General features: G+C 45.3%; 1 protein-coding gene across 1 annotated transcript in view; it reads right to left on the bottom strand.

Annotated features, from left to right (window-relative positions):
• HPCAL1 (hippocalcin like 1) overlaps nucleotides 1-24,315 on the bottom strand; it is a 64,064-nt gene extending 39,749 nt beyond the window's left edge. Inside the window, exons 1-2 of the mRNA XM_069011587.1 lie at nucleotides 24,150-24,315; nucleotides 8,699-8,745 (exon numbers count right to left, since the gene is read on the bottom strand). The gene's annotated coding sequence lies outside the window, so the exon portion shown is untranslated. The remainder of the gene's footprint in view (nucleotides 1-8,698; nucleotides 8,746-24,149) is intronic.
• Nucleotides 24,316-24,843: the final 528 nt, after the last annotated feature.

Raw genomic sequence — 24,843 nt, 5'->3', positions numbered from 1 at the left:
CATCCTTTCACAGTCTGGGTTATTCTGTCCTCTTCTCTATTCCTGGTAGTAAAAGGAGGAACAAAAAAACCATGAGTCCTGATAAAGATGAAGAATGAGGGGGTCAGGAAGACAGAAGCCAAACAAGAACTTTCAGGAAGAAACCAAACTTGGGCAGGGGAAAAGCAAAAGTTAAAAAAATGTGAAAGAGGTTGACTGAGAATAGGTTGCTCTTCTGCAACCATCAACCTGCTTAAAATGTGTCTTCAAGGAAACTGGCCAATGTCTTTCAGATACAGGTAGCCCTTGTCTGTCAGGACCTCTGGCATGAAGGAAAAGGAAAAACATGCATATTTACAGCTTTGGCTTTAGGCTGGGAATGATGTCCTCAAAGGAGACAGGGCAACATTCTGCTTTACTGTGTGTAATTTTAAACCAGCAGGAGTTGGAACAGGTTTTGATGAAGACATTTGGATAAAATTCTGTATAACAGAGATATAGTGCAAAACTACCTACTAGGTTAAACACTAAGCTGAGTTTAGATGGAGAAAATTTTCCCCATACTCACTTGTAAACCCATCTTGGAACAGGTGTGAATCCTTGGTATTGCACGTGGCTTAATTCAGGGGAATAACAGTGAATGAGTTACTGGAAAGATTGCCATTCATTATTTTCTAACACCTTCAGTTTAAAGACTAGCAAACGCTTCACAGTTTGACCTTTGGGATGACTGCAAAAGCAGTACTACAGCAGCAGACCAAAATATTTTCCTGCATTTTTTAAAGTCAATAGGACCTGTATTATTTGAAGAATGGTTGCCTTAGGGAATCTGTTTCACTGCTAAGCCATTTAGGCAGCTGTCATTAGTTTAAAAGCCCATTTTTGTTTAATGACTGCTGTTTCACAGACTCCCAATGCCATGCATCATAACTGTCATCCCTAAACCTTAGATTTATGAAAGCATATAGCAGCAGCACTATACTCAGGGGTCTGCATATTCCCATTATAAAACCACTTCTCACAAGTTTTGACTTGTGTTTAGGCGTAACAAATCCTGTGTTCTGCGTGGGTGCTGTCATGGAGGTGGATGCTGCTCCATTCCCCTGGGATGCTCGGCTGTCCAGGCAGAGACATTATCATCCCTGAGTGGGGCATCTTGCAGAGCTTGGGAGAAGGATGCTTGAGATGTAATGAGAAATAAAATAAAACTTTTAAATGTTTTTCAATATCCTTTATCATCCTGGGAAGGATTCAGTAGGGGTGGAAAGCATATAAGGCCCAGTCTGCTACTAAGTCACACTTTATCCAGGGTGCAGAGAAAACCTGTGGCTGGAGGGGAACACTACCACAAAGTTGTTAAACATCTGGAAACAACTGAAGAACCAGATAACCTGCAAAACAAAACCCCTTTCCTAGAGTCCCAGGCTATGATCTTTAAAACACACTGATTCAGGAGGACACACACAAAATATGTAATTTAGTACCTGCCTGCTGTGAAATGCCTTTTGCACCTGCTATCTTCTATCAGCCCTCCACTCAGCTGCCACTTTGCAGGTAAATTCATATCCCACTATCTTTATAGTGGAGAACAGGGACCATTCAATCCTCTTACCTCACTCTGTGACTGAGGAGCAGTCTATGCACTACACTTGGTCAAACTTAAAACAAATAACCAACCAAAACAAAAGAAAAAAAGCGCTTTTCTTCAGATGCAAAACAGTTAGAAAACGCATGAAAACTCAGAGAAGGCATTCCTGGCATATTCTGAAACCAATAAGCACAAGTTTTTACATTCTCAAGTTTCTATTTTCAGGCACTTGTATTAACATACCTATCTATTGTGTTCCTTGTTACAAAGTTAAAATATTTCACCCATCATTCAGAGATAAGGTATTTTTACCTAGAAAAAAAAGGACTTAAAAACAACCTGCCTTAGTGATTCCAATATAAATTAGCAGAACTAGATAATTAATTATTCTGACAAATAGGCAGTAATGGTAAATACCAAGCAATGAGACATGACATACACCCATAAGAATATATGTCTTAATACTGATGAGCCACAAAATAATTTTTTGATGGTAAATACTTAAAATCAAATTTTCTCCCCAAATTACAAAAAGTAATATTTTTCCTAATTTTTTTTCCCTGTAGCATTTCATTGAATAAAATGACAAATTATATTCCCTTTGAAATTCAGTGAAGGCCAAATACGATTTTTTTGGTGAAATGAAAAATTCTGCAGTTTAATCCACTTCATTTTTACTGTAACAGATTTACTACACTCCATTTACTGATGAAATCAATATTGAGACAATTAATGCTTGGGCTTTAGGGTGTGAGATAGCCAGCCAGCAAACACCTAGCAAAGAAAATCTGTCCCACCACTCCTGCACCAAAGCAGAAACACAGCTACAGCTGGGATCTACAGCCCAGTCTTCTTCCAGCTTTCCAATCCTGTCTGCACTGGAATAGAACAGAGTAGTTTAGTTGGAAAAAGACCCAGAGTGATCATCTAGTCCAACTGCAGATCCCAAAGCTTCTTTCCAGACAACAAAAAAAATCTAGACAAGGGACTGATGGTCATGTCTGCTTTTCCTGGGAATTCATGTCAGCTCTCTGGAGAGCAACAATTAGGATTTTTACTGCTGAGAAGCCAGATTTTATGGTAACCCAAGGGTGATATTTGTAAATACCAAACACATAGGGAGAAGGAACCAAAACTGCCCAGCTTAACTAAGACTCTCTTTGTTCACACAATAAAGTTTCCACCCCACCGACCCCACTGATGCTCTGCTGGGACTTCACCAGAACACCATGCAGGAGGAGGGCAATGCCTGGACATGACAGCAGATGTATATGCAACACTTGGTGGTGTTGTGGGAACTGCTCCCCTCACAGAAAAGTCCCAAACCAAGCCTGCCAAACAAACCATTAACAAAGCAATGTGCATCCTATGTCAAAGTTATCTACATATTTTATTATGGCAAAATTGGCAGTTTATGTTCCTCTACCCTAAATGGTGTAACAGAGATCAGACTTCACCAGCTGATTTTCACACCTAATGCAACAGCTCGTGGTCAGCTGGCAACAGGACTGTGCAAGAAGCTGGCTGTGAAGCTGCACTGGCAAACCCACAGCATCTTCTCACCCATCCACTGGACATTCTGTGCTGCCCACACTGAAACGTGGAGCACCCAGTCACTACCACAGGGATCTTTTCTATTTACGGTAGTAGTCAAGCAGTTATTGAATGTTGTTCTGCATTCCTGGTAATTAAGGAGAAGGGTGTAAAAATCCACAATTTAAATGCCTCCTTCATTTCAAATGAAGGCTTGATGGGGACGGAAATTCTCATTCTCTCTCTCTCTGTTTGTACTCACACAACTGCAGACCACACTCAAGACAACCATGGCTGCTTGTAGTAGCATTCCCACCAGGATCCTGCTGCCTTTGGGTGCCATGAGCCAGTTACAGCAGTTAATCTCCTCATCAAACAGGCTGTCTCAGGATAAAGAACCCAGGAGGATGTCCACATTCATCCTCTCTCCCTCACCTCTCCTTCCAAATGCTGATGAAGGCCAGAAAGATTCCTAGAAACTCCCCCTCAGGAGGCAGTGCTGCATTCCCTGCCCTGGACCAGCTCCCCATCCCAGGGCATCCTGGAGGTGGGAAGTTTAGGAGTGGCAATGTCCTTTCTACTGAGTTCCCCAGAAAGGGAGGTGCATCCAAGCAGCTTACAGGAAACATCCCCTGGGCTACTGTAACTCTGCTACGCAATTCCTAGATCACCAAAGCAACGTTGTCAAGTAGTTTTTGCACCCACCATCTTTGCAAACCATGCTGACTTATAGTGGTAACTCCACTCAGACCCATTGCAAAGGAACTTATTTTAATCAACTTCATATTTATCCCAATTGAGGAAAATCACACCTCATCTCATTGCATTCCCTTTTCAAGAAAGGCCATGATTTTTTTCCTTCCCCTCTGGAAACACAATGGTTGGCAGTCTATCCAGCCTGCAGGGATCCACCTGGACAGACACACCGTCTGTAGATATTTCTGACTGCATCCCTTAGCCTACCTCAGCCCTAGGATGTATGTTTATCCTTGCATTACCAGGATATCAAGCTGCTACAGGTTAATGAGAAGGAGCTGAGCAAGAATCCACTCCAAATTACCATTTTTTTTAAATTAAGACTGGTGGGGCCTGATATGGGCCAGCAAGGTGGAGAGACAGAACTGCTGGTCAGGGGAGGTCTCATTTGCTTGAATTAGATGACCAACATGATGGAAGTCACAGGAAAATTAAAAATGTAACAACTCACTGTAAAGGAGAGGGGGAAAAAAAATGACTAATCTTTGCAGCTCTTGACATGGACAGGATTTGTACACCCATGTTGATTTTTTACAAAAATAGTTAATCGTATTACACCCATGCTGCAAGACCAAAGATTCACAACGATACCTTAATACAGCTTAAATAAAAATAGCACTACCTGAGTCAATCTGAGCATGATAATACTGTGTAATCCCACACTCTTAGGGGATGAACTGTTGTATAGCAGTGAATCAACACGAGATACTTGCATTAGGAGACACTACTTTTTCATGCCATATAGCAACATCTCTACAAAATGGAGAAGGCAAGTGGTGTTTGGGGGAGAACAATGGGGAACACAGGGCAATTATAGGGCCCCACTATCTTCCAGCTTGGAAATCTTGGCTAATAGTTTACTTTTTAAAAATGAAAGCCTGCTTTAATTTTTCCCTATCACAGTAAAGAATTAAGGAAAAAGTTTGAATTTTAGAAGTTTTTGAAAAGTGAGCAATCCCAAAGCCTGTGAACACTCACGCAGAAGATTCATTCATAAAAACAAACACAGACAAACAGCAGTGCTTCACATTCATTCTGGGTTTTTTTTCTTAACATCCTTGAATGAGCAAACAGTGTATATAGAAAGCAAATGTGCAGTACAACATAGAAAATTCTCAACAGAGAAAACATCAGTAAAACCTACTTATAATGAGAATGTAAAAGACAAACACTCAAATAGCAATTTTTAAAGGTCGTTAAGGAAAAAATTGGAAGCTTTGATTAAGGACACATTAAACCATAATGAATTATTTTTAATTACTTTGTTACATAAGTTACTCAGAAAAGATACTTCATTTGCTATTGTGCTCCCCATTTGTTCTTTTTTAAGACACATTTTCCAGTTAATTGCATTTCCATCTCCCCTCCCTGCACCCACGGTATAGTTTTATGTATGGCAGGTATCTGGCCCTCACAGCTCCCTCCAGACAGCAGGGAAAGGTAACAGGAAAGTTAACAGAACTGAAAGGTCTCTCTTTCCCCAAGAGGACTTGACTTCGAGTTCTGAAACAAGGCAGATTTTCAAGGCTGTTGTGCAGATGATGCTCAGGGGAAGGAGAAAACAGCCTCAAATTCCCACATGTCTTGCCTGCTCCCTTCTCCTTCTCTGCCGTGGTGCTCAGCCTGGCACTGCTATTGGCTTTTTTTCTGCTTGCAGAGCCTGAATATTCACAGGAATGGTGATCCCATGGGACTCTGGATATGGGGACACAGGTGGGCTACAAAGAAGGCAAGGAAATGCTGACAAGGGCAGTAGACACAGAGCCGTGCTAGAAGGCACCAGGACTCAGGGGTGACGAGATCCTGGTGAGGGGGTATGTTCTAGTGATGGAGAAGATCCCAGAGCCACATCATGGGGAGATGCCCATGGTCTGGCTCTGTGCACAGAACACAGGGCGTATTGCCAACAAATATACCAACACCAATGGCAAGAACATTTCCTGATTTCCACATCTTGCCACAGGTGATCCTGAGATATGTTCAGAAACTCAACCCTCCAGTACTGCTTGCAACCTCCCATTCAAGGGGACCTTCCTTCCCACAAGCACAAAGGCTGCAGAGATTTAAACTCAGCTTTCAGTTTAAAAATAGAATGTTTTTCAAAGCCAGTTTGGCAGGACAGATCTATCAGTCTGGCTGCAAAAAGTTTCGCTTTCACGTTGCATCAAACACACCAACTCTGGACCAGAGAAGCAAGGGGCCCTGTTCCAGACCCAGAGCCCTATGCCCATGCAAGCAACAGGCAGTTTCTGAAATGATGTTCACAACATTTCATGTCCCATGCTCTGCCTTCCCTGGCCATGGGTCACAGCCACTTATGTGCTCCTCCAGAACAGCACGGAGGTTACAGCAATGCCAGCACCACAGCCCCCTGCATTGCACCTGGGACAGAGACAGCCCTCCTGCCCACATCCCAGCTCCAACCTCCCAGCACAGTCACTCCAGCAGCACCCGGAAACACACCGAGGCACAAGCCCCCCCGACACAGCTGTCCATTCAGGTGTCCTGCCCAGGGTGGCCCTGACAGACGCATCTCTCATCATGTGTCTGGCTCCCTGGTCTTCCCTGCCCAGAGCTGCTTATGTGCTTACAGGCAGAAAGACAGGTAAGCAGCTTGCTGCATCAGAGCCTGTGGTATCCCAGCAAGAGAGCACCCAAATGCCAATTTCCCCCTTCCCTGGCCAGCACCTTCACTTGCAGATGTGCTCAGCTGGGGTAAAAGTCAAGCTACTTTTAGGCACATTCATAGACATTTTAGTTTCGTACTTTATTCTGAAGCTATCCATGTGCCATTGGCCACACATTACATTTTGGGAAATGCCCATCAGGCTCAGCACTAGTCTGCCTTCAAGTCTGTCTCTTCCTACATGTTAAACATGAACTGACACAGCCAGACCACTGTAAGGCTCCAAACAGGAGCTGTTATGCTCTAGAGTTGTACCTTCTTCTGGCATGGATCATATAAATTCACAAATTGAAATCATGGACACACCTGAACTTGAAAAGGCAAGGAATATAGACCATTAGAGCATCAAACAATGTGATGTACAAACACCCAACAACTCTAATCCCTGTTAGCTAAAGTGCATCAGGAGCCCAAGTTCCCTTGAAAGACCACAGGAGCTCCATGCTTTTGAAAGCACTGCCCAAAGAGACTACCCAGGAGAAAGACATATTAACTGTGGCAAACCGTCTGGAGTATCAACAAGTGGTTTTTTACTCATACCCTGTTCAGGTGTTACCTGAAACAAGAAAATCCAATTTTAATTCAATTTAAAGAGACAGTTTGAAATTACCTGGATTTTACACACATGGTATTAATGTCATCCATCTTATACCCCCCTGTCCTCAGAAGAAGAATTTTGTTTCTTTTTTCAACTTCTCAAAAAAGATATGCTGAATATTCAGGTCCCAGTACAGAAATCAGCAGTACAAACCATGCAAGTTTTCAATACAGATCCAATCATAGCTGCAGGGCTGGGGCAGAGGAGGGGTTCACAAGCTACTGCTTACAGCAGCATTTTGGTGAAAGGCATATGGGATTCATGATTTGGCCTTGTAAAACTCAAGTTTTAGGAACATAAGCCTCAATACAGAAAATAAGGATAACAGCCTTACTAAGGGATGTTTTCATTGATTAAAGATGTAGTTGGTAACATACACATTTAAGGGGTGTTAAGTAAGCCCCTTATAAATGGTTAAATAACCATTTTCTAGCCACAATGAACACATATTTAGGTGGACAGACACACCAAACTCCATCATCCTCCCCTGCCCTGAGAAAATACCAGTGCAGATGGCTACATTTCAGCTGTAAGGACACTTCAAATCAACCTGGAGCCATATGTATCAAAAGGCATCTGATCTATGGGAAATACACAGATTTAGAAGACAGAGAAGTTCATTAGAGGTTTGGGGCATCCCGCCATAGTTCATTAGTCAGTCTGAACACACAAGAGCTCTAATAGCTTGTATCCTGTGCACTAGGGATATGCAACGAAAGAATGAACTTCCTGAGGAATTAATGGGTAATTATATAATTTGGTTAATCTCACGGGAAAGAAATCTAGAATTGAAAGAGGAACCAGTGTATGTATTTCTCTAGAAACAACAAAAACAAACAGCAAAGGGTGTTACAGAGCAGAGTCCCAGCTGGCACCGTTGGAGAGATCACCTCCAGCAGAGTAAAAGAAATTGCACTGATTTACACCAGCATAAGAGGTGCCTTTGCACCTGCAATGGCACCACATTGGCAGTTCTTAGCGATCTCATCCTCCTGATTTAATGTTTCACTTACTCACAAATAAGAACCTAATGAAGTGCATACAAATGAAATACATGGAAGTCTTGGGTGCAGGCAGAACAAAATCAGTCATATGTGGCAGAGATTAGAATAGGTTATGCAGCTCATTTAACTCTCTGGAAGTTGCATTCCTTTAACACCTTTGGACAGAACACAAGGGAAAAAACCCCTAAGGTTGCTTTCTGACACAGAAAACACCGCCGCAGTAGGATGTGTAGTATTTTAGTAAAAAATACAATGTAATTTGTTCAGCTTTTCCCTAAAGTCAAGTATTTTTCAAAATGTAACAGTTCACTTATGAAATCTCAGGAAATTCTTTTTAGTGCAAAGGTAAAGCTTAACATTTTGAATGCAAACCCCGGCTCAAAGATTAGCCCTGACAGCTTTAAAATTAAAGCATGCCATTAACTCAGCAAATGCAAACTTCTGCACTCAATGAAGAACAAAAAACAATGCTTGCATTTTCTATTTCTCATTTAGTTTTTCTATTACTAAATTAAAGAGTGCCTTGAAAGGAGCAGGCTCTGCAAAATACTCACCACCTATTTTGGAATCTCTTCAGAGAAAGTCCACGGGGCTCGATTACCTGGAAGAGAAGACACAAACCAAACATGCTTTACATTACAGCTTTTCTCTAAGTAACAATCTTCACTCTCTTGGCCTCTTCTGTAAAAGCTACCATTCCCAGTAGAAAAAAAAAAACTAAACAGAATTAGTCTAAGCATGCAAAAACCCTGCTCCAGTTCTTACCCTACAATGGGGAATAGTTTGTTGTGCATTTGCATTTTATTATTTGTCCTGAAAAAAGAAACATTTCCATGTTGAAAAGTGCACAGATTTGTCTTGAATTCAGACAGAAAATTCTTCTCGTGTTCAATAATCTGTTGAAATCACCCTTCTAACTTTAAATATTTTTTGTAAAAATTTATCTTTCAAAATAAGCAAGTATCAAGTTCAGATTCAGAAGGTTTGCTTGACTCATACCACAGAATATTATCACACCAATATGTAAAAACTGGAGCAAAATCAACAAAAAATATGAGCGAGCCAAGTTCCATGTTTACTGCAGCCACTAAGCATTGCTCTGAAACACGCTCACTTTTCTTCCACTGAGCATGTTTCTCAAGGAAAAAAGAGTATAATAATTTGCATCCCATCAGCATCTGTCAGCTCTGAATGCTGAGGGTTCAGCAGCCTTTAAAAAGCCACAGATAAGAGCACCAGGAGCAAGTTCACCTCCTCCTGTGATTCCTAATCTCTCAAAATCTGTGGATTAGAAAATCGAAAGCAAGTGACTTGCTCTGATTCCCTTGCTCACAGAGCTGAGCACAATTTTCCTCCACCAACAAGGTGAAGCTCAGCTGGGAAGAATTCATCTTCTCCAGCCCAACACACTGGCTTCTTTTCTGCCAGATCCCTGTCTGACCCAATAACCCTGTAACTTCTGCAAAAAAAATCCCACTGTGTTTAGCTCCCAGGTGCCTCCAGCCCACACCTAACACACACATTTGGTCTGCCCAATGCCAAAACCGAGCCATGGACATCCCAGACAAAGCCTCCCAACAGTCTCCTTCGACACTTCACCGTCCCTACAAGCACGAGTTCCTGCCTTTCATGATACCACTCACATTCATTTCCACTGGCCCGAACCCCTACAGACACGGGGTTTCACCTTACAGCAAGCTGCCGCTGTTTGCTGGCACTGCAAACTCCTCAGGCCAATCCTGCACCTTCTCTCCAGACCGAACACCCTTACTCCTTCTCATGCAGGCTTTAGTACTCCAGTAATGCCAAAGCACCAGGAGATCCCAACACTGGACACGAAGTCCATCCTCCTGTTTATGGAAGCATGAGTCTGCTGCTGTTGGGACAGGATGATGCTGGAAAAGCAGTGTATGACCCACCACAACCCCACAACACTTTTCAGTGGAGGCCCTCCAACCACCCCTGAGTATTCTGTAAAGCCAACCCACCCACCAGAGATATCAGCACGCCCACACTAAAGCCTTTTGGTGAAAACGATGGACAAAGTCATTGTCTGGTTCTGTCCAAAGCTATTTGAAAATCTAATACCTTTCTCCCCCCAAGCACTTGTAGCATCCCCTAGTTTGGTACTACTTGTTGAATCTGAACCAGTATTTTATCAAATGCCTCAATAAAAATGACCCATGCCATAGGGTCCACTTTCGGAAATCCTCACCCAACACTACTTCTGAGTTTGATCACACACAGAAGCTAAGTCTGGATCATGGTCAGCACACCTACCTTGCACCATCCATAAGTTTCAACAAAATTTCCTTTCCTTAGTTTTTTTTCTATTAGTATCAAAACAGCATCAAAAACCTAAGTAGGATTGGAGTAAATCATACAATCTGCTCTTTTTCTATCTACAGGACCTGTTACCCTGCTCCAGAGGGTAATTAGGGTGTCTGACATTATTTGTTCCAAACTAACCCATGCTTACAGTTACTCATAAGCATCCAGAAGATGACTAGGTGGGAAATAATTTATTAATCTCCAGAAAAACACTGTAATAAAAGTCTGACTGATTGTGCTGCAATTCCATCTCCTCCTTTCAAAAAATTTTGCACTATATTTTTTCCTTTTTGATTGTTATGGTAACCTCACAAATTCTCCACAGGTTTTCAGAAGTAAACACCAAGAAGAAATTGAAAAGAAGTCAAGCAGCCAGCTGAAATGCAGCTCCTTCTACAAATCACAAGAACAAAACAAGTGTCACAGAAGTGAGGTCAGGGTATCCTGCCCTGACATGGGGTCACCAGTCATCCCCTGAAGGTGCCCTCTCCCCTGATCCCTGGTGAGTGATGCTGGTTGAATGGCTTTTACTGAAGACCAACCTTCCCACATGCATCTTCCCATCATCTGGGAAGCAGTGTCAAACAAACTTCCCTAAAGCCTGAAGAGCCTGGAAGGAAAAATAAAGAGAAAACCCCTTAAGTGTGTGCCCTCTAAATGACTGTGTTCTTATTTTATCCTGGTAGCTTCCCTCATCAGTGCAAGTTTTAACTACATCAGTCTTCTGCTCCCAGGAAGTAAATTCCAAGAAATTTTCTGTTACCATGGAATTTTCTATTACTCTTGACATCCCTGGGCAGACACTCATAAATGTTGCAACCTGGCAGCAACAAAAACATTTAAGCAAATTATATTAGATTCAACATTTTTTCATGACAAAACTTAGTATCCTCATCGTACAGAGTGATGGATGTTATTTCTCCAAGCTGCAAAACAAATGAACCCCAATGGAAAGACAAGGTAAGGATTGAACTTGGTCAATGGCAAAATAGGAAACACAACCCACAAACTGTTTAAATTTCTCTTCTGTGTTGCTGCTAAAAAACTGTTGTGCCTTCCTCATCCAACAAACCAAATAGTGCAATATTATTAGGCCATATTTATATGCTCAAAGTAAATGGAATTTCACAGTCCAGATGCTAGATTTTGGCATCCCAAAAGACTTTCAGGGATGTCTGAAATCATACAAAACCTTTGCTTCAAACTGCAGGAGTAGAGGGTAACTGGATAGCACACATTAATTTCTATGTTTACAGTCCATGTAATATTCAGATTCACTGACAATTAAAAGTGTGCTATAAATGAATTAGCAGAAGAAACTCATGGCAGAAATTCAATTACAAAGCAGAATTAAAGGAAGAGATGCCAGAAACTTTTGGAGGCTGGGCAGGAAGAGGTGAGTGCATCAGTCTACTATTTTCAGAGCTGCTAGCAAAAAGCTTAAGATGCATGCTCCAAATAATCATGTGTAAAGATCCTACTTACAAAAAGAGCTTCATTGAGACACCAGAGAAATTAAGGTGACAAATTATTTTTTCAGACCCCATTTTGATCTATCTGACAAGGGTAAAACTCCCCCTGAGTGGTCAGACATCACCCACCCCTGCCTGCCCCACAAGCATGGCAGCTCTGCCACGTCCTGCAGAGTCCTTGGACAGGCCTTGGCTTGCAGCAAAGACATTGCAGACACCTTAACTTTTCTTTTGTCTTGTTTTTCAAAGCAATTTTAACCCCATTCCTTTTCTTTGAGTCATAGGCATTATATTTTAAGCAGATTTCTTTCTATTTGATGGAGAAGCCTCAAGTGCTGTGGGTACTTTTCTTCCTTTAATGGTCACTATTTTACCCTGCCCTGCTCTAGCCTCCATTTGCTCCCCTTTGGCTGATACTATCCTTCATCAATCTCGATGCCAATTACCAATAAGGCCCTCCTACACCTCCGAGGTTCAGCTTTCATAACTGCATTAAGACAAATCAATACTGTTATTAACATTGCCACGTTTGTAGATGGCGTGACCTGCCTGCAAACGCAGCATGCAGCAGGGGAGATACTCCCAGGACTACATTAAGTCTCTCCACTCCCTTATTTGCAATTCCTTTTTCAACTTGACTCTGCCATTTTATAAATATGGGGTGGGGTTTTTTTCTCTTTTTCTTGCAAATGCAAACTGATGAAGGCTTGTGGGACACACAATCTTGCCATCCCCTTGACGTGTGGGCAGCAATACTCCACGGACAGCCAAGAACTAATTGTCCTGTCACCTTCTTTGCAGTTGGGCTCAATGATCACTGTAGGACCTTTACAACTCAACTGCTCTATTCTAAATTTCCTCCAGTCCCCCCCAGCCAGCTCACTCATCACCCACCAACACACCTCAGCTTTGGCTGTTCACTTCTGCACATGCCTGTGGATGCATCCAGACAGCACAGGCAGCCATGCCAGCACTTGTACTGGCTGACCAGCTGCTCTGGAGTGTGTCCACTCACCCCTTCCTCTAATGCACAGTCTCTTCCCACTCACCTCTTGTGCCCTTCTCCTCCCCATCTTTCACACCAGGCCCATAAGCCACCATGCCTGGAGCCCATCTCGACATATGATTCAACCCACAATGCAAGGAAACTCCCAGAGGCCTCTAAGTCCCCACATTCCAGAAGAGCTGTCAGTCAGTTCACTCTGGCCATCAAAGGATGGTCACTACCTAAGAGGACTGCTAACCTGACTCAAGAGAGCCCAGATGCCATCACATCCCAGCACAGGCTCCTGGGCAGGTTTTCCAGCCCTTCCTGACCTCCAGGGTGCTACAATTAGAAAATTAGACAGTGGCTAATGTAAAAGCTAATTCAAGTGTTCTCCTCAATAGCCCGCTGTGGCTGCAGTGCAGAAACACCTCGGACTGTGCGTCACCTGAGAGGCTGGTACTGCTAAGAGAGATTGATGATGTGTCCGCAGCATAAACTGCTGCCCCTCCTTTTTCTTCCTCAGATTCCTCTAGTGGCACCTCTCCCGTTACCATTTCACCTAAGCAATGTGCTTGCAACACCCCTAGTACCTACAATAATAGTAATAATGCCAGAGCATAAAGGAAACACCAAGCACTGACAGTATCAGGAAACAGCAACAGGGAGGAGTTCAAAACATTCCTCAGAGGCCACGTATGCTTATTTGGAACACCTTCTACACCTATTGACTGAGCAGCTTCAACAGGCTCCCAGGCTGCTTTGATTTCACATGTTGTAATGCAGCCTGCATTTTTAGAAGGTGTCCAACTCCTGCCAGCTCTCCGCCTCCAGGGTTTCCCTTCTGCAGTTTACTTAGACAACCTTCCAACATAAATTTTTGCAACCTGAACCCTGTTGCTGTATCACTGGTACTTACATCTGCTCACAAAGCCACGCCAACACTGCTTGGTGAATTTAACCTTTAACAATGAAGTGAAATGCAAAGCCAGGTTCCCCCCTCAGCAGGGAAGAAAGAACAAAGAATTGTGGATATAGCACCATAGAATAGTTTAGGTTGGAAGGCACCTTTAAAGGTGATATAGTCCAACACCCCTGCAATGAGCAGGGATATCTTCAACTAGATCGGGTTGCTCAGAGCCCCCAGAGCGTTCCCAGGGACGGGGCATCTATCACCTCTCTGCGCAACCTGTGACCGTGTTTCACCACTCTTACAGTAGAAAACTTCTTCCTTACATCTAGTTTAAATCAACCTTCCTTCAGTTTAAAACCATTACCCCATATTGTGCCCTTAAAAAGCCAATCAAACAACAAAACAATCTCATTCTACAAAAAAACCCCAGCTTAAAAGAAAGGAGAATGGGTCTGCTGGGTGTTGCAGGGATGGTGGGATAATCTCTACCCTGTTTTCCTTCAGTTTCCCTTGGCACTCAGTTTATCAGGTAAGTCAACAAGTTCTTGAGAGCACAACAAGATACTCATCTGGGAGCTTAAATTAAACTCTCCAAGTGAATAAGAGACAATGTCTTTGTCTGGAAGGCTATGACTTATGCTCCTGCCCAAGCAGGAACATCATGCCTTAGCTGTGAGACATCGGAGCTGGGCTCACAGGAGCCATAGAAATCCTACCAAATGAACATATCTATCGCCTTAGATTTTTCCTGTGGAATTTTAGAAAATGCTCCATGCTGCCCTGTACATGTTCATTGCATATCTGCTGTGCTGGAGCTCTCCTTACAGCACAGAAACACTTGGAGTACACCCCAAAAAGGTAGGATCGACATTAGTAGCTTAGGTCTGCAGTGACTAACTGTTGTTCCACACCTCCAAAAACCAGATTCTGAGCATTCCCAAAGGTTTATTTACTGAACACAGCTGCAACATGGTAGTTAAACTATTGACAGCCTGAAGCCTTCGGTACAAGAATCTTATCTCTGACTGATGCTATCATAACAAGCAATTATCCCTGCCAGATTCAGGGAAACAGCAGGGAAATCACCAGAAGCTTGTGCAAAGGAGAAACCTGCATGTCAACCAGGCCTTTCATGAAATACATCATGGGCTACTCCACCACAGATGCATCTCGGTGGAGGAAGAAGCAATTCCCCCAACCCAAAGTTCCAGATTGCATTTCTGCATTATATATCAGTTTTGGCTCCTGTCCCTCCCGACTTCCCTTACTGAATTGCAGAATTATTTGGACATTGGGTTGGTTTTTTTCCCCAAGAAGACTATTGACAAATGCCACATACTGCCTGGTCTGACTTGCACACAAGCAATCAGCCTACAGCTAAACAGGGTACCGGCAGGTGGGGACAGAACAGTGCCAGTCATTTACTCTATTTCCTCTTAAACTTTTTTCCAATACAATTAACTAAATTGTGCAATTACACATTCATTGGCCAGGAAGTTTCTCTCTTCCCCTTTTTAGCCTCCTTTTCAGTTGCATTTCCCTGCTTCACAGGATGCTCTAAACTAAACATTACATTCAAGTTACACAATAAAGATTTGGGAGGGATAGAATGAATGAGGAAGGTCATGGGAAGGGAGGTATCTGCTAAAACAAGATTTGCTAAGCAGCTACACAGGACCTAGTGTCAACTGCCTTTTATTAAAGGAGACTGTAATTTATATTAGCTAAGCTACCAGATGGAGGGACATAAGAGAGCAGTAGTTAAAATAGCTCAAAAACTTTCCAAGGACTGAATGAAGCCCGAATTAATTCAAAATCCAAATTATAGTGATATAAGCTGTTATGGCAGAGCCTAGGTGCCTCACATAACCTTAATCCTCTCTGCATATTGAGGCTCTTTTATGCTGTGTAAAACCACACTCCAGCTGCAGAATATGCAGCTGCATTTAAATTAAGTTTATCACAAACTAGTGCTCCTGGGCAGATCATTTATTCATTCAGAAAAATCTACACACTCTCATCTTTATTAGGGGAAAACCACCTTGGAAGTGAAGCAAAAACCAGATACACCAGTGTCTTATTAACCTCCAGAGATGTGGAAAAGCAATGTTAAGTGCAAAACTTCCAACATACATCAATCATGGCTTCAGAGGCTGTAAAATATCAACCTCAGGTGACAAAGATTTTTCTGAGCTGAGGGGTCTTCCCTTCTCTGCCAGGACAGGCTGCCACTGCCTCACAGGCAGCCCGCCTGCAGCTTACCTTGGCACAGGCTGTCCTGACACAACCACAGCATGTGCAGATGGGTTCAGCCAGCAGCAGGGCTGTCTGGAACACAGCTGGCTCTCCCTCAGGAGCCACAGGGACACGTAGGTGACAATGCTGGAAGTGCCCTTGTCTTTGTACTTGGTGGGAGCCATGACCTGAGAAAAACCAAGCACCTGGAGAAGTCTGATGGTGACCACCCTGATGTCTTTGTGACCTGTCACTGTTGCTACTCCACTTAGGGATTTTTCCCTCTTCTTTCACCCACTTCTGACTAACAATTAAGAAATGGGTTTAAATGGAGGCTGATATCACGAGCAGCTGCCTGCCATCTCCATGGCTTGATGTGGGCAGCAGGGTAAGGACAGGAGACAAGCAATGACAAACCGGCACCCTGCAAGCCCCACGGCACACCAGCCACAGACACAGAACCTGGCCCAGGGATGTCACAGTCACAGACAGAGATGGCAGTGGTGGCCAGCCTTGAGTAGCTCAGCCTGTGGCACTGCTCTGCCCCAGCACCTGCACATCTTCCTCAGGCCCGGCTGCATTTGAACACCAGGCACAACACAGGAAGTGCACTCGCGTGGAAAGCAGCGGGCACAGCATTAAACCCCTCGTGGAATTCACACGCCACTGACAGTTCATCTTTCTGTCAAGGCTACTCCACCTCAAGACACACTTCTCACAAGCCCCTGAAGAGCCATTAACATTCAATAGTCAGCCTGGACTTTTGCATGCATACAGCTCAAGAATATCAAAACTTCCACCAAAATGTTTTTGCAATGCTTTCCTGGAACTGAGCAAGCAATGCAGAGCATTTTTGTTAGAAACATGTCTCCCTATCAAGCATAAAAAGCCATCAAATCCATTAGTGATTCATACAAGACCTCAGCACCAGCAACAGGCATCAAGCATCTGAAAACAAAGCTCAGCACCAAGGCGCAACTAATTCAAAATGTCCCAACACAAATGGGACTAACCAATGCCTGGCCGTGAAGCCCCTGGTGCCCAGAAGGTGATGGCTCAGCCAAATGCTGAGGAAGATCATCCTTGAATGTGTCCTGCAACAAATCAGAGCTCTGGAAATAGCCAGCAAGTGCACCTTCATTTCCAAACTGTGGCTTCTGAATAAAAGCAAGCACTCAGTAAATTCAGCTGTTTCTGGTGCTATCAGTTCAGAACAGCTTGCCTCACTTAAGGGACAGGGCTTCTGGAAAGCTACAGCACACACCATGTGCACAGCCTGCCAACAGCCCCCAGCAGGGGCCAGGAAAGACAGAGTCAAACACCAGGAGATCTGAGAGAAGAGAGATCACAGTTGGCGTGACTGAGCAGATCAGATCTGGCAAACCCTGTGTATACCAAGACGTTTTGTCAGAAGAGAGACAGAGAGATCCCCTCCTGTGACAGGCTCAGCAATTGCATCCGTCCTCCACCCTGGACAGTCCAGCAGTACTTCAGCAGGTGTCAGCGATGGAATTTTCCCCTGCAAAGATTCCTCTCTTCTTTGTGACTCGTAGGGACACATTGCTGGAGCCACAGATTATTCTCCCTGAAACTGCAAGCTGCTTTGGAGGGCTGTTCCATCTGAACAGGATGAGATGGACTCTTTGCTCCCTTGCAAGTCCCATCGGGTTCAGGAAGCTTCCCATGAGGACAAACCTGGGGCACAGAGCTTTAGGGCCAGATTTAGGAATGAATGCCATTTTAAGAAGCGTGACATGAGCAGAACAGAAAGTTGTGGTTGCAGTCTACAGAGCTGAATCTCATTTACTTTCAGACCATTACCACAGCTCAAATTACCCTCAGCTGGAATGAAATCTAATTTCCATTAAAAAAAATTATCTTTTGATGCATCTTCTGACAACCCTAGAAGAAACCCTGACTGGTCCTGGCAGAGCTGCTGCTCCTGGGACGAGCCTGGCACGGAGGAATGTAGCACCTCAGGCTCACACTGTGCTCCCCAGAAGGGACAGGCACGTGCAGTGACCAAACTCTTGACACCCAGAGCAGGGGCTTCAGCCATCACTGGGAGTGCAGCACCCTCAGTGAACCATCTCCAGGGAACCACCTGACATGAAAAGGTCTCCCACAATGTATTTCAGCCGGTTTGCTTCACATCAAACCTAAGCCAAGGGAAATCATTTGCCATGGGATTTGGGGAAACCAAGCTTCTTACACCAGGGGTGGTCTTGGTCTGCATCTTCCACCTGCATGCAAACATACATGGTTCATTGCTCAAAGCCACTAGACAGGATGGACACAAGCACGTGCTCATTCCCATTTAAATGGTTCTGACTTTCAGAAACACATGTGATTCCACAACTGTCAAATGTCTGTGCTTCCAGCCCACGTTTTATTTGGCAAAGTGCCTCCTTTAATAAACTCTTACACACAGGAGCACCCATTTTCTGGAAAGCCTGCCAGAATCCCTCTGAAGCAAAGCTGACATCCATGAGCTCGAGAGCAACAAAACTCAGCCCAGCAAAAATCATGGAGCTCAACCATGATATGCTGACCCCACTTTCTTACCCCCCCGTCCTCTGCACAGTGACTCCAGCTCTGTCAGTACAAGAGCTTTAGGAGGATGGACACCAGGGAGGGGAGATCAGAGAGGTGACACAAGACACAGGGGTATTGACTGTTGAAAAAGAATCTTGAATTGGAAACTAGAAGGAAGAGCAGAAACCCCAGCTTGTTCCAGGCCGGTGCTTTGATCACTCTGCAGAGGACGACAAAAGGCAGCTGCCTGTGATACCCACTGGCCAGGCAGCTCCTGCCAGGCCCCTGCTCCCAAGCCTAGGTTTCAAGCTGGTGCCTTCCCTTCAGCTCTGGGGAGGGAAATACAGGACTTTCAAGCATCTTCTAACATATTGAACAGATGTTGCTTCTAGGCCCTTTCCTAAGCCCTGCAAAGTATGCTTGCTTTTATTTCTTGAACACACATTTCACAATTAAAGTTGGTGTTAATGGTCATGCATCCACAACATCTTCCCATGTGACTCCCACTCTCCTCTCACACACAAGCAAGCTTTCATCCAGCAGCCGTGAAATGCTCTACAAAGAAAAGTCTGCTTCTCCCCAGATAAGTTTTAAGAAGGAGAAAGTGATTCTGTTTGGAGAAACAAAATTTACCTGCTAAAAAAAACCCTCTTAATTTAAGAGAGATAGGAAAGGATGCCCTGCAAATGCTAACTGGCTTTGACAGCGGCTATCTGCATTGTGACCTAACCAGCGAGCTTTCTCCCCTCACACAGTGGGCGAGCTGCCAAGAACCGAGCATCCTGCGCACAATACCCTTTTGAAAGAAAAAAAAGAAACCTGAAAAGAATTCCTGCTACCTCCGAGCAAGGAAAAGCTGCTTTCTGCACAGACAGGCCAGGCTGTGTGGAGCAGAGGTGAATGAGAAGCGCGGCGCGGAAGGCTGGCGAGGCCGGCTTGCAGCACGCCCACACGCTGGCTCCCAGCCCCCTGAAGGCATTTCTTTTCCTCCCTCCTCCCACCGCCGCCCCCGACTATTCTAAAATGACTTTGCATGAGCCACGCGTCAAGTTCTAAGCACAGGCACCATGCATTTCCTTGTTCCATGCCCAAGCTATACCATCCATCACGTTTGTATTTTAAAGAGATTACGAGAATCTGGTGTTTGCATACAAGGGACACACAAGGGAGACACAAGTGTACATGCTCCCACTCCCAGACAATTCGTGTGGAATGCTTCTTGCACTTCCATTGCTGGGAAGTACGTTCCCCAATGCTGGTATGCTGCATGGTTGGGGAATCAGAAACAAACCCCTTTGCCACTCTGACCAGTCCACCAGTTAATTCATTATGATAAACCCATTGTCCAAAACAAAAACATTATTTAATTGCTAAACCAGCTGCCCAAGTTGAGCTGTTGCTCTTGGCAAACATATCAGGATCTCAGTACGCCTGTTTTTCAGCAAGTATCTCTCTAGATGCAAGCCATGCCTTCCTCCCTTAAAGTCTCTGAGTGTCCCTGTCACCAAATCCAGTGTTTTTCAGCCCAAATGGATATTTAAAGGGATACCATCAGCTCAAATACCTCTCTGAATACATTAAGATTACAGCAACTGAAATGCTAGCAAGCATCCTTTCCCCCCCACCAGCTTTTAAATGTGCAATTAATGCAGCTGCACTCTTCCCCATCAGAGAGTCTGATTTCCTTTAAAAACAGAGGGCAGAATAAGAAAAAAAGGTTAAAACCTATTTGAAGGAGTCACCAAACAAACTGTCAGAAGGCCCCAAAGGCTGATGCCTGAACTGTATGTAACTACAGCTATGTCTAAGTTTTCTTGCTGCTTTTTCAAGTAGATTGTGCCGCTTGAGACAAGCAGCTCAATCACTGGGAAATATGTTGCATGCAAGGGAAGAAAAAGGCTGGCCAGGTTGTAACTGGCATCTTTTGAACAGAATGCTGCTTGGCATGGGTTTCCAAGTATCTCAACTGACATGGATCACCAGGGAAAATTCTTTAAACTACTTGCTGCTTTCTTTGATTTTAGAAAGATACACATCTACAGGACAAGAAACACTGAAACAACCCAAATACCACTGCCATTTCTTTCACACTAGTTACTCACAGGTATCTACAAACCTACTGTGCTAATGATAAGCAGCATTTCTTAATAATAATAAAGGCATCTTTCATGCAGTGCAATCCAGAAGAACTCCAATATTTCTTAGATTACAAGACTGATCTGCCCTGCCCCCTCCCCTCCCCCCCCCCCCCCAGTTCCTGCCTTCTAATTCCAGCACAATCAGAGCAGGAGAATGCATAATTCATCCTGCAGTCCACCCTGTAGGTCTCACAGTCATTAAGCAACATAACACCAAACTTCCAGAAAGGTCATATTTCCAGGAGATTCAGCTGAAGATTGTCTCCTATCCACTGAAAGACTGAGAGGTAAAGTAAGGAGCTCCTCATGTAGTATTTGCTCCCACTGTTCAAGGATTCACAATTACTTTGCTAGCAGAGCATGACAACAGGCAGATGATATTTATCTGGGTAAGCCGAGAAATGCAGAAATCAATGGGTTAATTAGCAGGTTAGCAAAACAAAACCGACTTGTGGAAGCTTTTATACAGCAAAAGACTGATGAAATGAAGATAACTGCATTTGTTACACTCTCCAGCTGGTAGAGGGTTATTGGAACAATGGAAATTTCAGGCACTGATTCAAAACAATTTCTGTTCATTAAAGCTAAACTTCAACAGTTTTGCAAGAGCAAATCTTTTCACTATCCATGGGTAGGATCCCACACAATACAGTAACACAGTTAACACAAGATAAGATAAACCTCTTGCCAAAAGAAATTTAACTTCAGTCCAAGTTAAGCTCAATGAAGATGCAGATGTTGGACACAAACAATTTTCTAATACAGATAATGAACCAAGAAACTGATCCCACATATAGACATTATGGAAAGCATCCTAGGAACATGAGGGAAAATACACCTAAAAAAAACCTCTGTAGTTCTTCCATTAACTGGAAAACACATTGCATTTTTTCCTGAATCTGACCTAAAAGTCATGCTTGAAGGAAATTCCAGCAGTTCTTTGGAAATGTGTGAGATCGTCTTCCCATGAGTATCAGTGCATCTTACACATGAAAACTGTACAACATCACTGATTACATTTTCACATCACTAAAAGGAAGTAAAAAACCCAATGATATAGAATTTTAATTTACACTGCCCCTTGGTCTACCAGCATTCTTTTCTCACCCATGTCAAAGTAATCAATACTCAAAAGAATGCTGCCTTGCTTCTAAAAAAAAAAAAAAAATCACATTGCATGCGTATTTTTAATTGCAACATTTCTAAACCCACATCACATGCTTTTTTTGTTTGTTTTTGTGGAGTCATAATCCAAGTTTAATGTAGGCTACAAATTAATCTCTATCCTCAGCTCCCAACAACTGGCCCATGTCACTGCTATGCCCATGAGCTAGGGTGGTAGAATGGGGGCACCACAGTGCCAGCTGCAACACGCTGTGAGAGAAGCATCGCCTGCACCGACAGAGCGACAGCCTCATCTGAGAACTAGAAAGGTTTGTCTACACAAGTTCCTGCCGGTGCAAGCAGCCGGCTGCAAGAGCAAACCCCGCTCCAGCACCGTTGCAATTCCCTGAACAGATGAAGCTATGCCAACAAAAGCACTTCTTTTGCCAGAAGAGCTGACTCCTTAGCAGAGCTCCTGACAGGGTTGCGACAGCCACTCTGGAGTGGCACCCTTTTTTTCCCCTCACAGTTTCCTACACTTTCACCTCAACACAGAGAAAGGCAAGAAACAAAGAAATGCAGAGAATAGGTGTCAGGACAAGGTGATGTGTGTCCTGCTGGCTGGCCAGCACCTCCTCATCTAACCTAAGGAAAATGTGAGGAGATTATCTGCCTTCTTCTCTGAGCCCCTCCACACTACATGAAATCACACACACTCAGCTCTAAGATCCTTTTGCCTGAATCAAAGGGTTCCCAATGCAAGCACCTGAGAAGAATTGAGGGGTCAGGAGTTAGGCAGATACTTGGCCCTGGAACAAGCAATGCTCCTCCTGGCTCTGCTCCCTGGCCAAAAGTACCCAACAATGCTGGTGGACCCCGTGCAAGACCGCATATCATACCAGTGATATCAGTGGCTGCTGAAATAGTCCCCCAGTCTTTGCTCAAATTTCATCTCAGGCAAGAAGAGCTTTTGAACTGAAACTACGACAAATGGCACCCATTAGGAAAAATGGGAAATATTTTGGGGAGGGAGTGATTGTTTCCTCCTTTCTTCCTCCCACTGAGAAAATTTGATCTTCCTACCAGATTTTCACTTGTGAATGGGATTACAGGACAATGCTCAGCTACAGTGCTTACCTACAAGTATTCCTGTGAAAAAGCTCAGGATTTTGTCACATAGGTATAAATCACCCAGCTATGAGCAGGAGACACGGACCTACTGAGTGCCCAGCTGTTTTTCTCAGCGAACCTTTCGTTCCCGATGATGCACTAGATGACCTTTTCCCAAACCGAGCAGGAACTTATTTACATAGAAACTTACTTGTAAACACACTTGCCTTATTTTATTTCTTATTTCTTGTAATTCTCCCTACTTCGGCAGCTAGTGTGTGCTGGAGCCATGTGCTCCAGCAGGTCCCCCAACAGCCTGATGAAAATCACAGCTGGCAGATGCCTTTGCTGCCACAACCTCATAGGAATAGGGTGTCCCCCCTTGCCCGGCTTTCAGGGAGCTGGGGTGACCTTGGCCGCAGCCATCCGGCCTCAAGCACAGCCCCAGACATCTCCCAGGCGAGGAGACAGCCAAAAAAGCCAACTCACCAGAGGCAAACGCCATTAAAGGCCGTTTGGGAAGGTTGACAATAGGAAGTCCGGGTCTATAGGAGTTGACTCAAAGCGCCCTGCAACATTTATGCGGCGGGAACTTCTCCGGGTAAACCATTAACCACCATTAAGCAGAGCTGCGAAACGCCCCTCACCATCGGGGAGGCTCACGCACACCCGAACACACGCGGGCTGCATGGGGGTATGCACACACAGAGGTACAGACAGCCACACACGTACAGACATACAAGGACGCAGATACGCACACACGGCTTGGGGTTTTCTGAGGGCAGGGGAAACACTGGCAATTCCCTCTGCTCGGGGCGAGGCGAGCGCTGACACCGCAGCCCCGCGGCGGTAGAGGGGGGATCCGCTCGCATCCCGCGGACGCGAAGAGGGCACCCGGATCCGCTCCGCATTCCCTGGCGGCGAAGGGAGCAGCCGCCTCGGTTCGGCGCCCCGCGGGGATGTAAGAGATGCGCGGAGCACCCCACGCCCGCAATCCAGACAGGATATTTTGAGCCCTCTCTCCCCAAAAATACCCCGCCAAAAACCAGAAATCTGCCCCCTCCCTCCAGCTTCGCTCTCCGACAGTCCCCGCGGCAGGAGAGAGAGCGCGGACCTCCCGCAGCCCCACCGAAGTTCCCGCGCCGCTCCGCGGGCGGCGGCGGAGGAGCTTCGGCTTCTTACCCGGCTGGTGGAGCGGGGTCCCGGGGCGGCCTGGAGGCGGCGGCGGCTGCGCGGGGGCGCGGCGGCTTCCTGGGAGCTACAACTCCGCGGCGGCGCCCGGGCGAGCCGCGCGCCTGCGGAGCGGCGGCGAGCGGGGAGGAAAAGAGGAAATGAGCGGGAGGCGCATTGGAGGGAGGGAGGGAGGGGGAGGAAGGAGCCGTCGCCGAGGGACCAGGGAGAGCGAGGGACAGAGCGCAACTTCCCCGGCGGGGCAGCGGGCGCGCCGGGGGGCGGAGCGCACCGTACCGCCGCTCCGCGGCCGCCCCGCGGCGTGCGCCGCGCCCAGCCCCGCGCAGGGGCCGCCGCCGCCGCCGCTCCCGCCGCGCCGGACACTTGGTATCGCCCTGCCCGGCCCCGCCAGGGCCGCCGCGGGCAGGAAGTGCGGGGCCGGGGGGGCAGCGCGGAGAGGTAGCTCCGCGGGGCTGCGCGCCCGCGAGGGGCTGCGCCTCCCCCGCTGGCACTCGCTGCCGGTCCCACCGGCACCGCGGGCGCGTGCATGGGCAGCGGGGCGGGAAAAGTTCTGATTTTTGATGCTGGGGGATTTTTCCTTTTTTTTTGTTTTTTTTTGTTTGTGTGTGTGGTTTTTACCTCCAAAACAACTAAGGGAACGCCGGGCAGGGACCTCTCCTGTGGCCCCAGCTCGCCCCCGGCCCTG

This window comes from Aphelocoma coerulescens, chromosome 3 (assembly GCF_041296385.1).
Source record: "Aphelocoma coerulescens isolate FSJ_1873_10779 chromosome 3, UR_Acoe_1.0, whole genome shotgun sequence".
Taxonomy (NCBI): Eukaryota; Metazoa; Chordata; class Aves; order Passeriformes; family Corvidae; genus Aphelocoma; species Aphelocoma coerulescens.
This window is presented reverse-complemented; position numbering and strand designations above follow the sequence as displayed.